Raw genomic sequence first — 16,101 nt, forward strand, 5'->3', positions numbered from 1 at the left:
TTTCTGATGGTATGAGAATCATAAAAAGTTTTCACACATTATTTTCATAGGCTCTCTCTTCAGTCAAAGTTCTTTCATATTTTTTAAGTTAAATGGAAAAGTGGAAAGGTTTCCTATATTTATTGCATACATATGGCTTCCCTATCATGTGACTTCTTTCATGGACCTCAATGCACTGAGAAAAATAAAACATTTCCTACATTGCTCACATATGTTCAGATTCTATGTTCTATCCATTATTTCAGGTATGTAATAATACCTGTGTACTGAAAGATTTTATTATATTGTATAGAATTGTATTGTCCCTTCATGTCAGTGCCAGTCACTTTATATATTCAAAATTAATTTCCTCTCTTAATTTTTTAATCTCTATGTTGATTACTACAGTAGCTAAAAGGCTTTTCCATATTACTTACACACACAGGGTTTCTACTGTGATTTCTTTCATGCCTTGACAACCCTTCTGTGTGCTGAAAGTTTTCCAACATTGTTTTCATACACAGGGTTTGTTCCCAGTTTGTGTCCTTTCGTGTTTTTGACAAGTGTGTCTGGTAAAGGCTTTCCCCCATTACTTACATGGACAGGGTTTTTCCCCAGTGTGAGTCCCCTCATGCTTTTTACAATTACTCTGTGTCCTAAAAGTTTTCCCACATTGTTTACATAAATAGGGTTTCTCCCCAGTGCAAGTCCTTTCATGTCTTTGACAATGACTGTGTCTGGTAAAAGCTTTCCCACATTGCTTACAAGCATAGGGTTTCTCCCCGGTGTGAGTTTTTTCGTGTCTTTGACAATAACTCTGCAGGGTGAAAGCTTTCCCACATTGCTTACATGCATAGGGTTTCTCCCCAGTGTGATTTTGTTCATGTATTTGACAAGAACTGTGCCGGCTGAAAGCTTTCCCACAGTGGTTACATACATAAGGTTTCTCCCCAGTGTGAGTCCGTTCATGTCTTCGACAATGACTGTGTCTGGTAAAAGCTTTCCCACATTGCTTACATGCATAGAGTTTCCCCCCAGTGTGAGTTTTTTCATGGCTTTGACAATAATTCTTCAGGGTGAAAGTTTTCACACGTTGCTTACCTGCATAGGGTTTTTCCCCAGTGTGAGTTTTTTCATGTATTTTATATATACAGTGCCAACTGAAAGCTTTCCCATATTGGTTACATACATAAGGTTTCTCCCCAGTATGAGTCATTTCATGTTTTTTACACTGCCTCTGTGCTATGAAAGCTTTCCCACAATGCTTGCATACACAGGGTTTTTCACCAGTATGAATTCTTTCATGTATTTTATGATGCCTCTGTGTCCTGAAAGTTTTGCCACATTGCTTACATATATAGGGCTTCTCCCTAGTGTGAGTTCATTCATGTATTTTACAATTACTGTTTGTTCTGAAAGTTTTCCCACACTACTTACATTCATAGGGTTTCTCTCCAGTGTGAGTTTGTTCATGTCTTTGACAACCACTCTGTGGGCTGAAAGCTTTCCCACACTGCTTACATACATAGGGTTTTCCCCCAATGTGAGTTTTGTCATGATTAGCCAATGAAGTACTATTATTTAAGGATTTCCAACTGTGTTTATATACATATGATTCTGTCCCACTGTGAGCACTTTCATGTTTCTGGTTATCATGTTGAGAATTCAAACCTTTTCCACATTGTGAGGTGTACTGAAGGCTCTCACATCTTGCTTATAAACAAAGGATTTCTCTTTAGCATTACTTCCTTCAGTGCAATCAGAGTAGGATTTTCCACACTGATTATACCCATTGGGTTTTTCTTCAGGATTTGCCTTTGCGAGTTTCTGAAAGGACTGCAAGTCAGTGGAGGTTTCCCCATGTCTGGTCCACTCAGTAAGCTTCTGTTCAGATCCATAGAGCTCATATGACTTGAGCCCACTGTTATATATGAGGGCATGGTGGTGGGGAATGACTAATCCGAGGGCTTCCACATGCAAGGCTTTCATCTGCTTTTGCACCAAGCAGTTTCATGTGCACATTTGTATCAGGAGTCAAAAAAACCATTTCTCCATGTTCATACCATAATTTGTCTTGACAGCATTTATCTACCTCAGCAGCCCTGTCAAAGAAAAAAAAATAACAAAACAACCAGTCACATTTAAAAGTCTCTTTATATTAATGTTTACCAGGAGGAGACCTGATTTGATGCCTCCTAAGCAAGTTTGATCATGAATTTACTGTACACTCTGGATGGTGGCCTGGAAAGAGCTTGTACCAAGATAGTATTCATTTGGGAGTTTGGAACACATGCAAGTGACTTTCATTGTGAACAGTTGGTACCTATGTATACCATATGCTGATTATTTTCCATACCCTTTTCCCCCATGACTCTACCCCTCCTCCTTCCGCTGAGCCTCTCCACTCTTGCCAAAATATCTCTCTCTTTTTCTACCATCTCTTCTTTATTTTACTTCTGAATTCATATCCTGCATTCCCCATACAAAATAGAACGTGTAATATTGTACTTTCTGTGTCTATCTTATTTAATATAATATGGGTTCCAGATCCGTTCATTTTTGGGAAAATGACATCATTGCATTCTCCCTTATGGCTGAATATCATTCCCTTATATGTACACTCCACATTATTTTCAGTGCTAGAGGCTAAACCCAGGGTACCTTCTCAGAGTTATTTATTCTTTACTATGAGACTGAGTCTCATCAATCAATGAATTGCCCACACTGAGCATGATGTCCCTCAACTTCCTAGCATGCTCCATTCTTCCCAGGCTGTCCCATTTTTCCTTTCTACTGCTCTGTGAATGGGCCTCTGGGCTCTTTCCAGACCTTCACTTTTGTAAGTTTTACTACTACATACATGGTTATGAATGTATCAGTGTATTCTTAACTTTAGGGGAATAACCTCAGTAAAGTATAGCTGGATCAAATGAAATTTTTATTTTTAATTTTTTCAGGAAAACATTTCCATAGTAAGTATGGGAAGGTGCCTTCTAATACTGTATTTCAGAACATAAATAGACTAAATGCTTTTGAGGATTGCTTGAAAATAGGTATTGTTAAAAAAATATTCATTTCGATTTTGAGTAGTTCCTCAAGGTTTCCAATGTTGCAAATATTTCATGTGTATACCACATTTAAATACATACAGCATTACTTACATAATTTATTTGATAAAAAACAATCTTTTGAAAAAATATATATATGTAATTAGAAATATTGAACTTGGCTCTCAACTAAACACAAACTTTTTAATATATACCTTTAATCAATGCCTACATTCAATTTCAAATAACAGTTTTATAATCTTAAGCATGGAAAATAGTTTACTATCATATATTACATAATGTCATGTGGTATAATATCAGTACTGCCTATATGTCAGATATTGAGAAATTTCACATATTTTATGAGATTCTAGATACAAAACACGTGCATCTTTGGAGAAATTTTGTGCAATTAAAGAAATTTGAGCATGGGCTCATTTTGCTTGTTCATTTGATTTTTGAAACAAGGTCTCCCTGTGTAGTTCAGGTCAGGCTCGAGCTTCCTATGTAGCAGGTTGAACTTGAACTCCTTGCAATTCTGCCTCAGGCACCCAAGAGCTGATATTACAGGAATATGCCTTCATGCCTGTATTTTTGTGAACATGGCCTTATTTGTGTAGTTTGCTTAGCTTTAATATTTATGATCTTTGAGGAACACTCCCATGAGTGCAAATTACCTTAGATTTTTCCCATAATTTGTGTACTCATGTTCAATTTGCTGCTTATCCCAGATTCTTCCTAAGGTGTAGAAGAAGAAATGTAACGATGAGTTACTACATTACATAAAAATTATTACCTTCCAGTTAGATTCATGGTCTAGTGTGACCATGCCCAGAAGATTCAGCAAAATATTTTCATAATTCAGTAAAGTAAACTGCATTGCTGAACGAACAATAAGCAATGCTCCCTGATTGCATACATGAGAAATGCTATCTTGCTTCTTACCTACAGCAGTCACATTCCTAAAGTTCTCCCACATCACATCTCCGTGGAGCTTCTTCTGGGATGGATCCAACAAAGCCCACTCCTCCATGGTGAAGTCCACAGCCACATCCTCAAAGGTCACTGCCTCCTCAATCAGCAGAAGTATATTTCCAGGAAGAAGAGTGAGACTCACAACACGAAATATCTCAGATCTACTCATAAACAGTTGAAATGAGGCTCAGTCCCACAAGTAGCTACTTCATGCCTTGGTCATCAAACACTTACCCTTCACCCCCATGCTCTTGTCACACAGGACTTTGATGCGAGATGGGAATCCACTGCTAAAGAAACAGCAGAATGGGAATACTGCTTCTCCTGCTGGTTAACCCATTTTATTCCTACACTGTCTGGAGAGGGCCTAGTATATCAGATGTGGGGCTAAAAAAAACTGGGGTAGATGAATATCTAATGACTTGTTCTAAAAGAATATAGAAAATATATTCATTTTCAAATTATTATTTAAAAAACTAGATCCTTTCCTTCTCTGATTGTATTTTGACAGCATTGTGAAACTTTAAACTGGTTTCATAGACAAAACTGTAATCAAACAAAGTAAAATTCATGAATGATAATTTGAAATGCTAATGAAAGTATTATAGTAGTCATTGGAGAATGTCTAACAATAGAATTACATTAAGGAAGACATATTAGCTTATAGCTCACTGACATCAAATGCTTAGCTGTCACTGATATATAAAAATTTCTAAGGTGTAAGAGAGGGGAAAATGTGGAGATGGACCAACCACCAGAATGCCATGGCCCTGGCCACAGAATAGGGCTGTGCACCCAGCCCAGGGAGGACAATGGGACTGTGCACCTCCCAGCCACACACAGTGGCCCATGTGCCCAGCCCAGGGAGAGCCCCAGCACAGACCAGCCAGTCTGAAATTGAGGACTAATGCTTAATCATGCGGAAAGATATTTTGCAATGTGCAGAAACACACTGTGGCAAATGACCACAAAAGAAAAGAGAAAGAGGGCCGGGGATGTAGCTCAGTGGTTCTGGCCCCTGCCTCACAAGCAGAAGGACCTGAGTTTGATCCCCAGTACCAAAAAAAAAAAGAAAAGAGAAGGAAAGACCATCCAGCAGCTACTAGACAACACTAAGACCACCAACCTAAGGCTAACTGGAATTAGGGAAAAGCTAGAAGATAACATAGATGGAATTAATATGTTTATAAAATCATAGTAGAAAAATTCCCAAAGATGAGAAAAAAGTTAAAAATAGAAGTCAACGATATATAAATTTTAAAATAGATCACAATGATTATTCCCCAAATGACTCCATACTATTAGTAATATAGAGAAAGTATATGGTAGAGGGCTCAGTTTCCACCTGGATTTATTCTCTTCTTTAACCACTATTCCTCTAGGTATAGATGTACTTTTTATTCAGTGGAGCTAGGGATTTAACACAGGTCCTTACACAAGCTGAGCGCTCTGTCACTGAGCTACATCTCAACCCCTATTCTTCCATTTAACCTCAGTATTTGAGTGGCACCATGATATATTCAATCTAATCATGTGACTATTTAACAACTGAAATTAATACTTATGAATTAGGTATCCACTCTCCATTTTTAAAAATGGCACCAAGTTTACTCTCATGTGTTATTATGCCTATGAAATTTAATCCAGAAAATAACTCTTCATTAAATTTTTGCTGTTTTAAGACAAGAGCCAAAAATAGATAAATTGTGTTAAATATACTACAAAACAAGTATTTGAACAAAGATAATTGTCTTACCATCTCTAAAAGAATAGCTTGGGTTTTGGCCTCTTTTTCTGCTATTATTTCTTCTACTTCAGCTAGCCTTCCTTTGAAGTCATCAATTTCTTCATCTGCTCCTATTTGACCACTCTGTAAGGCAGAATTTACTGGCAATCAATATCTAAAGACAAAAAAATATTAGAAGTAAATGAGGCTTAGAAAACACCAAAAACTATGGTGAAAAAAAGCTCACCAAGGCATATCCTTCTTACACTGCCAGATATCCAAAAACCCCAACAAAAATTTAAAGCAAAGAAAAACAAAAAATTGCCAATAAAGGTAACCCAATTGCAATTACAATAGACTTCTTAACACAAACCTTAAATGCCAGAAGAACTTGGAGTGGTGTATTTCAAGTCCTGGAGTGAATAACTTCCAATCTAGTTTAACTTACCCAGTAAAGCTGTCTTTCAAATACGTGAAGAAGTAAGGACACTTCATGAAAACAACCAACTCAAGAGACATATGGCTGCTAAAGCAGTACTTCAGAAAATACTCAAGAACATCCTAGACAGGAACACTGAAGCCAATACAGATATTCCTCCTTCAACAACCTGTCTGTTTTAATGACTGTTTGGATTTACAATTGAGGCAATTTGTTTCTGACTTATAACCCACCACTCAGACTTGTGACCCATCCTCTTCTTTGTACAGTTCTGCACATATTGATAGAGCTCAGTGTCTTTTTCTGTTCACTGCACCTTGTTTATACAATACTCTCATTTTTGCTGATTGTACTTTGGAGTACAGTACTGTAGTTTTATGTTCCCATATATATTATAGTACTGCATGTAAGAGTTACACAAATAAGAGCAAAGTCACAAAGCTGTAGTTTCCTTTGACTGAATCTTCGTTCTGAATATTGTAAAGTACATACTGTGCACAATTCCTCATCTAGCCCCACTCATTCTGTGACCTAATCGCAGGAACAGGGTCAGTCATTGAACGAAGAACGCATGCAGCCTCTTCTATTTTAGGTGCACTCACTAAGCATGCTGCGCAAATTAATATAGCATTGATGAAAAGACAGATGTCTTCAAAATATATATTATTTCTATGGTGTCTAATACTGGGGACAAATAAGCTATCTTTTATAGTTTGGATACTGCAACAAAAAAGATCAACCTCATAAAATTTGTGGTTACCCAGTTTTGATGCAGAAGGCAGTGATTTGGAACATGAGTTTATGAGACATACTAATCACATATGATACAGACAGAACAGCTGTGACAAAGGGTCAGAAAAATTTATCACTGCACTCTCTGTATTGGGTTCATTTCTAAGGACTGTTCGCTTCCAAAAGTACCTCAGAGGATAATAAATTTGATTCACTTGGGGTGAAATAAATTTTCAGATATAAACAAACTCTTCAGAAGTAATGTTATCCTTGAAACCTTTTGGTATGTAGAAATGTCTCATATCATACTAGCATATTATAGCGATATAATTTATATATTTTCTCAAGGGTTATATATACACCTCTGAAGCACAGGAAACAATTGAACAATTAAGTGTCACTGCTATTCTTAGCTCTGTGATGGTTTTTTGTCTTATTCTTGCCTTACCCCTGCCCCTTGCCCCGGCTAGTCAGCTCCTTTACTACACACTTTACATGTCTTTCCATCCTCCAAAGTGTTCAGCGCAGAGGCGGACAGAGCGGTGGCTCCATTAATGCCACTTTCACTGTCAAGGACATTTGCCATTTCCAGTGAGTTTTACAGAGTCAAGCAGGTTCACGGTTCTGTGGTATCTTGTTAGTAATATCTGAATTCCATTGATCCCTTGCAATAACCTGCAGAGGCTCCCTTATTAAAGAACCAAAATTCCATTTTAAGACACAGCTTTTAGCAATATCAACCACCACGTGTTCAATGTAACCTTGAAGAATTCCTGGAAATGGCTAAGATGCCAGGAGAGGGCATGTGAGGAAATATAGGATTAGGTGATTTTTTGATTCACTAAAGATCATATCTGAGGGCCGGGGATTTAGCTCAGTGGTTCCGGTGTTCGCCTTGCAAGTGCAAGGTCCTGAGTTTGATCCCGGGTACCAAAAAAAAAAAAAAAAAAAATGGAAAATAAAGATCATATCTGGATTGGATCTGTTCTGCAATCATGATTATTGATGAGCAAACTGTATATTACTGCTGTATCATAAGATACCCTGGATTGTCTGAAAAATTTGAATCCCTGCTTTTTCTCACATGTGCAGGATCAATAATACCTCAACCCAGCTAATGGGATGATTTGTTGTTTGTTGCTGTATTGTATTTCAGAGGTTACTGGAGAGTATGTGTTCTTAAGAAAACCATTTTCATCTAAGTAATTTGAAAATATGGTGTGTAACACATATTCATTTAACAAGTAATCAGTTTAATGACTGTTTAGGCTTACAACTGAGACACACAGTTAAGACTTACAATTCACTGCTCAGACTTATGTATGAACTAGTTTTTCTTTATATACAGCTCTGTACATCTTGTTGGTGGAGCCTCGATATCTTTATTTTGTTCAGTACACCTTTTATAAAGCACTGTAATTTTTGCTGATTGTACTGTACAGTATAGTACTGTAGTTTTATGTTATGTTATACATTACAGAACTGCATGTAAGAGTTATAGAAATAAGGGCTCCCAGACAGCAGGAGGCTTCAGGGCACACCCACCCTACCCCCCCACCTCCCCCCACCCCCGGGCATCAAAATGAGAAGGCAGGTAAACAAGCCACAGAGCCAGACTTCTGGATCACCTGCAGCAACACCAAAGGGAAACGAGATGGAACACTCTGATACCCAGCTACCTGGACTCTCTGAACTGGCAACAGAAGAGGATCTGGGAAAAATGAAATCAGAAATAATTACTCAGATAACAGCAAAGATTTTGCTCATGGTGCAAGACATGATTAATAAATCTAGAGAGGATACAGATAAAAAAATAGAGGAACTGAGGAATATGATGGAATCCCAACATAGGAAACAAATGGAATCCATAAAACAGATGCAAACAAATTTCCAGGAGATTAAAAACTCCATTGAAAGTCTATGCAGCAGAATGAGCTATTGTGAAGACAGAATTTCAGATATAGAAGATAAGATTGCAATTAGTGACTAGGAAAAGAAAAATTGCTTCAAAATTGTAAGGGACCATGAGAAATTCTCTAATGGCTTTTTAATACTCTAATCTTCTGTTGAATTTCTGTAATCTTAACTATTATATGCCTTGATTTATTTTTTTCTGATCATGGCTAATTGAAGCTCTGTATGCTTTACTTACCTGTTGTTAAAAACTTTTTCCACCCTTGATAAATTTTGTGCTATTACTTCTGTGAACAGGTTCTTTTCTGCCCTTTTTGCTAGCTTCTGATTTTTCATTGATTCTGATCAGTTTTGTGTTATTCTTCTTTGTATCATCTAGCAGCTGTTGGATTGATTTTTTTCATGGTCCTTTGCTATTTTTGGAAGTCCTTAATTTGATGATTGCTAACTATGAACCTGTCTTTTAGATCTAATATTCTGTCTTCACATTGGTGGGTTCAGCTGCATATACTCCCAATAGAATTTTTAATCTCTTGAATATCTCTTTGAATCTGTTTCATGGAATCCAATTCTTTCCTATGTTGGGCATTCATGGTTTCCATCACTTTCCCAATCCCCTCTACATTTTTTCATCTTTATGTACTCTAGATTCAGTAGCCATGTCCTTCATTATGACCATCATGTCTTTAGTTATCTGTGAAATCATTTCAGATTTTTTCTGGGTCCTTATTTATCTGCTTTGTTACTTCTACTGCTACCATTTCCGAAGGTTAATCTGGGTGGCTTTTGAGGTCTTCTACCTGAGTGACCCCTGGCTTTGCCCTGGTTGAGCTAGAGGTCTGGGGCTAAATCTTGCGTCAATGTCTCTTCATTTTCCACTTCTTACAAATTTGTGTTCTGCATTGGGGCTTGTAAATTGCTTTTGGTAGGTAGCCTTGTTATGAGTATCAAGGCCTCCTGAGGAACGGGCCACTCCTCAGAGGTGTCTTCTAGGTTTAACCCACTAATTTTAGCCTTAGAGCCTGTTCCAAGACCCTGCCTCTTCAATTTATTAAGGACAAGAAGTTGCTGCCTATTTGTCCGAGCACCCAGTGCTTTGGTTCTGGGCCATGATATTGTTCATGGCCCCAAGACAATATCAGTATTGATGTACAATAGTGATCACAGCAACTATGTCACCCTGGCTAAAGTAGTGCAATCAGCAGTAATGATAGCATCAAGCACAGTCTAGAAATGACAAACTGTTGTAACTGCTTTTGCCACCTTAAGTCATGGGTACACGATTTATAGTTATATAACCAAATCTAAAACAAATCTGAAAACAACACACAGTAGATATCTCCTCGGTAGAGTGATTTTACCCTCAGAGGAGAAAATTTTAAAGGGATAGGAGGGTAAAATAGAGAAATGAAAGAAGAGAAAGTGATTAGAAGCAAGTCTGAAAGATAAAGGAAGATTACCCAAGCTTCATAAGAAAACAGGAGGGGAAGAACAAATACAAGAACAAAACATAACAAAAAAACTAAAAACATTCATACTCATGGAAAACCAAAACCAAACAATCAAGATGTCACATCTGTTACGCGTAGATTTTATCACAGGTTCATAAACTTTAAACCAATAAAGAGTTAGAGATATAAGTTTAGGAGGGGAAACAAAATCACTGTATTGGAAAGAGGAGGAAAACTGAGGAGACAGACCTAGGCCTTGTCAGAGTCAGGTAGGGAGCCCAGAGTCATTACTCACGGTCTTTTCTTTCTTTCTTTTTTCTTTTTCAGTACTGGGGATCAAACTCAGGACCTGGTGCTTTCAAGGCAGGTGCAGTGCCACTGAGCTAAATACTGGCCCATAAGGGTCTTTGATCTTAGCCCATTTTATTTTATGCCAAGAACAGCACATCCCTATTGAGAGTTATTATAACCTGACTGGCTATGTTAGGCTCTGAGATCCCTAATTTGGCCACTGACCCTCTCTCTTGCCCATGTCCAAAATCTTGGGTAATCTCCCTTTGTCATCTTTGTTTTGTCAAGGCGATATCGCTGAGCTTCATAGCGGAGCCTCACATTCAATGCCAAGTTAGGAATTACAAAGGGGTACATGTACTGCGTTAACATGGTGAGAGACTAAGAAAATATATGTACGTCTTTGTATATGAATCTGTGAGTGTCCAGGTCAGTGTATATGTTACATACTGGAATTTTTATACTACAGCCCCCTCAGTACTCTGTCTCCTTTGGGCTTCACTGGAGGTGGAGAAGAGCAAACTAGGGCCCTAACTCGAGGCAAACTACCTGCTTATCAATTCTCCCTGCTTCTCTTCATTGCTCTCCCTAGCAGAGGCCTAACTCTCTCCAGTCAAGATCTGCGACACCTCACCTAGGCCCTTACCTTTCCCTGCCTGTCCCCCATCTTTCCCCACAAAGGAAAGGAGCAAAGAGAGAGAGATCGCTGTGATTTTCAGCCTGTGGTTACCTCCTGGGCCCTGCAGTTCTTGGGTAGCGTCCAATTCAGGCTGTGCCTCCACTGTCACCGGTAGACACAGGAGGACAATAGAGAGGCCTCCCAGATCCAAGCTGGATGGGGCCAGCACTCCTGCCACGGGACTAGGGCAGGGTGCCGGACAATCCTGGCACAGCTGCCGTGGGAATAGGGCAGGTCCTGGCTCTGGGCCTTTCAACTCCACAGAATTTCAGGCTGATCCTGGCCTCTGGTCATGGGGTTGGGGCCTGAGTTGTTCAGCCTACAACACTCTTGGTGTCTTTTGCCAGCTTGACCTCACCTCCTTGACCCTGAACATCTCCGTTGTCCCTCACCCAGTAACTGTGGGATATCTACATGAGGAGCCCTGAGATGAAGTCAGCCCACCGCTGCTCCAAGTCCTGTGCTCGGCTGTCCCCTCCCTAAAACAGTCCCGACGGGGAGCACCCTCTCCCGGGGGCACAGCAGTGGCTTGGACTGGAGTCGCTCACCAGCTGTTGTGGCGCACAGCATCCTCTGCTCTGTCCCACTTGTGTGTTTCTCCCTGGAGGCCTCAAGTCAGCCACCCTCAATGTCTCAGCAGATTTAATCCTCCTCTCTCCTGCTGGGAGCTGGGGAGAAAATGCACTTCACCACCTCCTTTTTCTGCATTGTGGTCTGTTCATTCACTTCTGTGGGCTCCAGTTTGCCCTTCAGCTCCTTCCTGGCTCCCAGGGGTCCTCTTCCCTCCTTTTGTTCTTCAAGTTGTTATTTTCCAGTGTCTGGATTCCAAATCTTGGAGAGGTTAATTTGTTGCTGTTTATCACTCTGCCATCTTCCCAGAAGTCTCACGTGTATTTGAGGACACAAAGACAAACCAGATTTAGGCATACAGTGAAAACCAATGAATAGTAACAATTGTGCTCCTTGGCAATAGCAAAAATTCAGCAACAATGTTTGGGGGGCTGAGGCAGGAAGAGTGCTAGGAGTTTGAGGACAAGTGGGCTCCATAGTGAGTTCAAGGCCAGCGGGGACTGCACAGTGAGACCCTGTCTCAAAATACGCCCCCAGGGGTCAAAAACAAAGTGGATATTACATGTCATAAGAACCAATCCAAACTACCACTGTAGCACCCTTAACCATAGAAAAGACATATACAGTTGTAATATGGGCACAAAGTCAATCCAAATGTTGATACACAGTGAGTATGTACTAGGCACAACAGCTATACTACCGTTAGCAATAGAAGAGAATTCAACAATCACAGCATGGAGTTAACTAAGTTTCTAAAGATCAATGTACATTAATATTAATAATAGTACAGGTAGAAACAGTGGGGAACAGGAGGACGAAAGAAGTAAAATCTGACCTATACCGAAAAAGAAAGTGAGGAGGAAGGGAACACGAGATAATGGATCCTGTTAAGTGAAAGAAAATTAATAAAATGAGATAAAAGTAACAGAAAACAACAGAAAAAAGAATTTGAAAAACATCAACATTAAACGAAAACTAAAAAGAACAAACCCAAAACCTTCACAAAACAAAACAATGAAAAAAGGGAATGATTCTAAAAGAAATTCCCCCGTGTTTTTAAACGAGTGGTTTATTCGCATTGCCAGCAGAGTTGGATAGGAACACTTCCGTGAATGAGTGCCGAGTCCTCCCTTGCCTTTCCTTGGGTCAGCTGTGTCTACTCCATGCCTATTCCCACGACAGTCTCTTCCAGGTTCTGGGTGCCTCTGTGCACCCTACGTCACGCCTTGCCCTTCCTAGCTTTAAGGCCCCCGGTCACACTGGTAGATGAAGAAAACAAACAGCACCGAGTTCTGTGCTGGATGTGGGCCCGGACTCAGTGCCAGCACTTCAGACCAGACTCTGCAAAAGCCACGGGACTGGCCTGGCCTCTCAGCAGATAGGGCAGGGCCCTCGTCATTCCAGGCCTGAGCTTGAACTTCCGGGGGGGGGGGCTCTGTGTCTAGCCGATGCTGCCTCCGTTACTACCGCTTACAGCCATCTGCCACCCAGTCACGGCGGTCAGAGACTCCGGAGACCGTGAGCTACAGCTGCTCTGTACTTCAGAGTCAAACAAGTAACCCCTTCTTAAAATGGCTGAGGATTAAAGCCTTTCAAATATGGCAGCCGTGCACTGGGTTGCTTCTCCACCTCCAGGCTGCCGTGTGGAAGGAGTCGCTTTCAGAGTGAATCAACCGCCACTTTTCCCGCTCACTGGAGCGCTGGGCTTCTCTTGAGCCTGCTGCACCTTCCCCAGTCCGTTGTTTCTCACTGGAGCTTCTGAGCCTCTCTGGGGTCACCGTGCACCAACACAGATGGGTCTGCCGCCCGCATTTTGGTTTTTGGTTTTGGTTTTTTGGGTGCTGCTAGTGGTGTTTTTACCGGTGAGATTGGTTGTCACTTAGCCTGCACAACAAAAATATGCTAAACAGGAGTGTGTTCTGACATCATAAAATAATAAAAGGCCAGGTGAAAATTGAGCGGGCTCATAGGAGATGAGAGTAAGGGATGTTTTTCCCATCTGGATTAATCAGACCTTTTTTTTTTTTTTTACACAGGATCTCACTTTGTAGCCCCGGCTGACCTGGAACTTGTGATCCTCCTGCCTCCCCCCCACGCCGAATGCTGAGACTATATGTGTGTATTACTGTACCTGACTTGAAGATTTGATTAACAGCTGGAAACAGAGGCTAAGCAACAGGTAAGAGCTGTTTCGTCAATGCATTGGATTTTATTTGAAAAAAAAAAGTGGGACCTGGAATGTTCCCGTGGAAATTCCGATGAAAACTCGTGAAAGTGAGCCAGTGCAGTGTCAGAGTCTGGTGAGTGGCCTCCAAGGTTCAGGGCACAGGCTTAGCTGCATACAGTAGTCCTCTCCTCAGAAAACTCACTGTGCGCGGTCTTCCAGGCTCGGGGAATGAGGCTCAGGCCACACCCTCTTTTCTTGCATTTTTGTTAATTTGAATGTGTATTATTAGAGTGTAAAGGGGCTTTGAGCTGAATTCTACTGATGAAACTATTAGCGGCTTTTGAAAGAGGGAGGGAGAGGAAATAAAGGCAGGAAAATCGAGTTCCCCAGCAGATCGGAGGAGGCCATTGTCACCTCAGGTGGAGACATGGAACGTCCTAAGTTTGGGAGATCTTAGGAATTGGGGTCCTTGGCTGCCCCTGTGGCCTCAGGAGGGGCAGGGACATAGCCTTGGGATCCTGTGTCTAGGGGCGGGGCTTGAGTTTCACACTGCTCGGTGACTTAACTGAGCCCCTCCCCTTCCCTGACTAGTGCTGGGGCTGGGCGAGTGCCCAGAGAACTTGTCTACATGTCTCCTGGCCTACTTTGAGTGAGTGGTGGAATCAATACTGAGCTCCCAGTCTCTTGAATGTGAGTCATACATAACTAAGCATTGCGTAAAAAGCAGGAAGACAGCTGGACTTGAGCTGTTATTAAGACTGTTGAGTCCACAGCCTTCTCTCTGGTGCTGGTCCAGCCTTGCCTTTGGAGTCTCCCAGTGGAGTGTCTGGGGCTGGGTGGTCAGAAGTGTCCCTGGGGAGGCTCAGGCCAGGATGCTTTCTCCCTGGGTCCTTCCTGGTCACTGGCAGGTGGACCCAGCTCTGGACTCTCGGGAGCCTTTGCTACCAGTCCCTTCTTTCCACTCCAGTGTCCCCCAGGGCCTGGGATGCTCCCTTTCATCCACCCACACACACTGCTCAGCTGTAGCTTGCTGGCTCTTTGCCCAGAGCCCTCTTGTCTACCAGGGCAGCCCCATGAGAGTGCGGTACAGTGGCCCAGAGGTGTGTGCTGACCCTCTCTCTGCTCAAAACCAGCATCAAATCAGGTCAGAAGAAAGGCGCTGACTGAGCGCAGGTGCTGACGCCACCGGGTCGCTGTCGGCCCACCTGGGCTCACAGGCTGCTCTCCGTGCAGAGGCCTGTGTGGTGGGGTGCTGGCTGGCAGACGCTGGAGTCGCTTCACTCTGTCTCCCGCTCGCTCGTGCGTAAACTGTGGGTGCTGATCCCGAAGTGGCACTGGCACTGTCATGGCCGTGTGCCACGTGTCCCCATCAGTTCTCGTTGCTGTTCCTTCCTGGCGACAAGGAGCACCAGCAGGTGCTTTTGTTTCAGTTTTTTTTGGTACCGGGGATGGAACTCGGGTCCCTGCGCTTATGCGGCTGGTGGCGGAACCACTGAGCTAAATCCCGGCCGGCCAGCAGCTGCTTGCGGAGAACGTCACGCTCATTGGAAATTTGCACCTTTACGTAATCTCTCCTGGTTCTTATTTTTTTCCCCTTCCCCTGCCCTCCCTTCAACACATCCACCCTTCCCTATTTACAAAGACTTTGTTTCCATTTTTCCATTTTCCCATATTAATTCCATTCCCTTCTTTCCCTTCCCCTACCCCTCCCACTTCCCCTTCCTCTTTGCCCCTTTTCTTCCTATGTCGCATTATCTATTATACCTTTTAGTCCTTATTTACACTCTCAGTTTCTCACACAGAGAAATTATTCACTATTTACCCACGTGTGTCCTATTTATTTTACTTAAGATTATCACCTCAATGTGGATCATTTTAGCTATGAATATCTCTAATTTCTAATTTTTTATGGCTGAGTAGTACTCCATTTTACAAGAACCCCCACATTTTCTTTATAGAGTCACTGGTTTATGGAAAATTGGGCTGTTTCCATGTTCTAGCTATTACAAATTGTGCTGCTATGAACGTGGTGCACATATCAGCTATGTTATGGTGCTTTTAAATCTTTGGGGAAGATACCCAGCAAGCGAATAGCTGGGTCAAATGGGACTGCCAGTCCTAGTTCTTTGAG

The 16,101-nt window shown here is 41.6% G+C and overlaps 1 pseudogene; it reads right to left on the reverse strand.

Annotated features, from left to right (window-relative positions):
* Window positions 1-568: 568 nt before the first annotated feature.
* Window positions 569-15,317, reverse strand: LOC106010643 (uncharacterized; annotated as a pseudogene).
* Between the last annotated feature and the right edge of the window lie 784 nt (window positions 15,318-16,101).

Source organism: Heterocephalus glaber, unplaced genomic scaffold (assembly GCF_053883595.1).
Source record: "Heterocephalus glaber isolate CG9 unplaced genomic scaffold, H.glaber_assembly_v1.0 deba00000768, whole genome shotgun sequence".
In the NCBI taxonomy this organism is placed as follows: Eukaryota; Metazoa; Chordata; class Mammalia; order Rodentia; family Bathyergidae; genus Heterocephalus; species Heterocephalus glaber.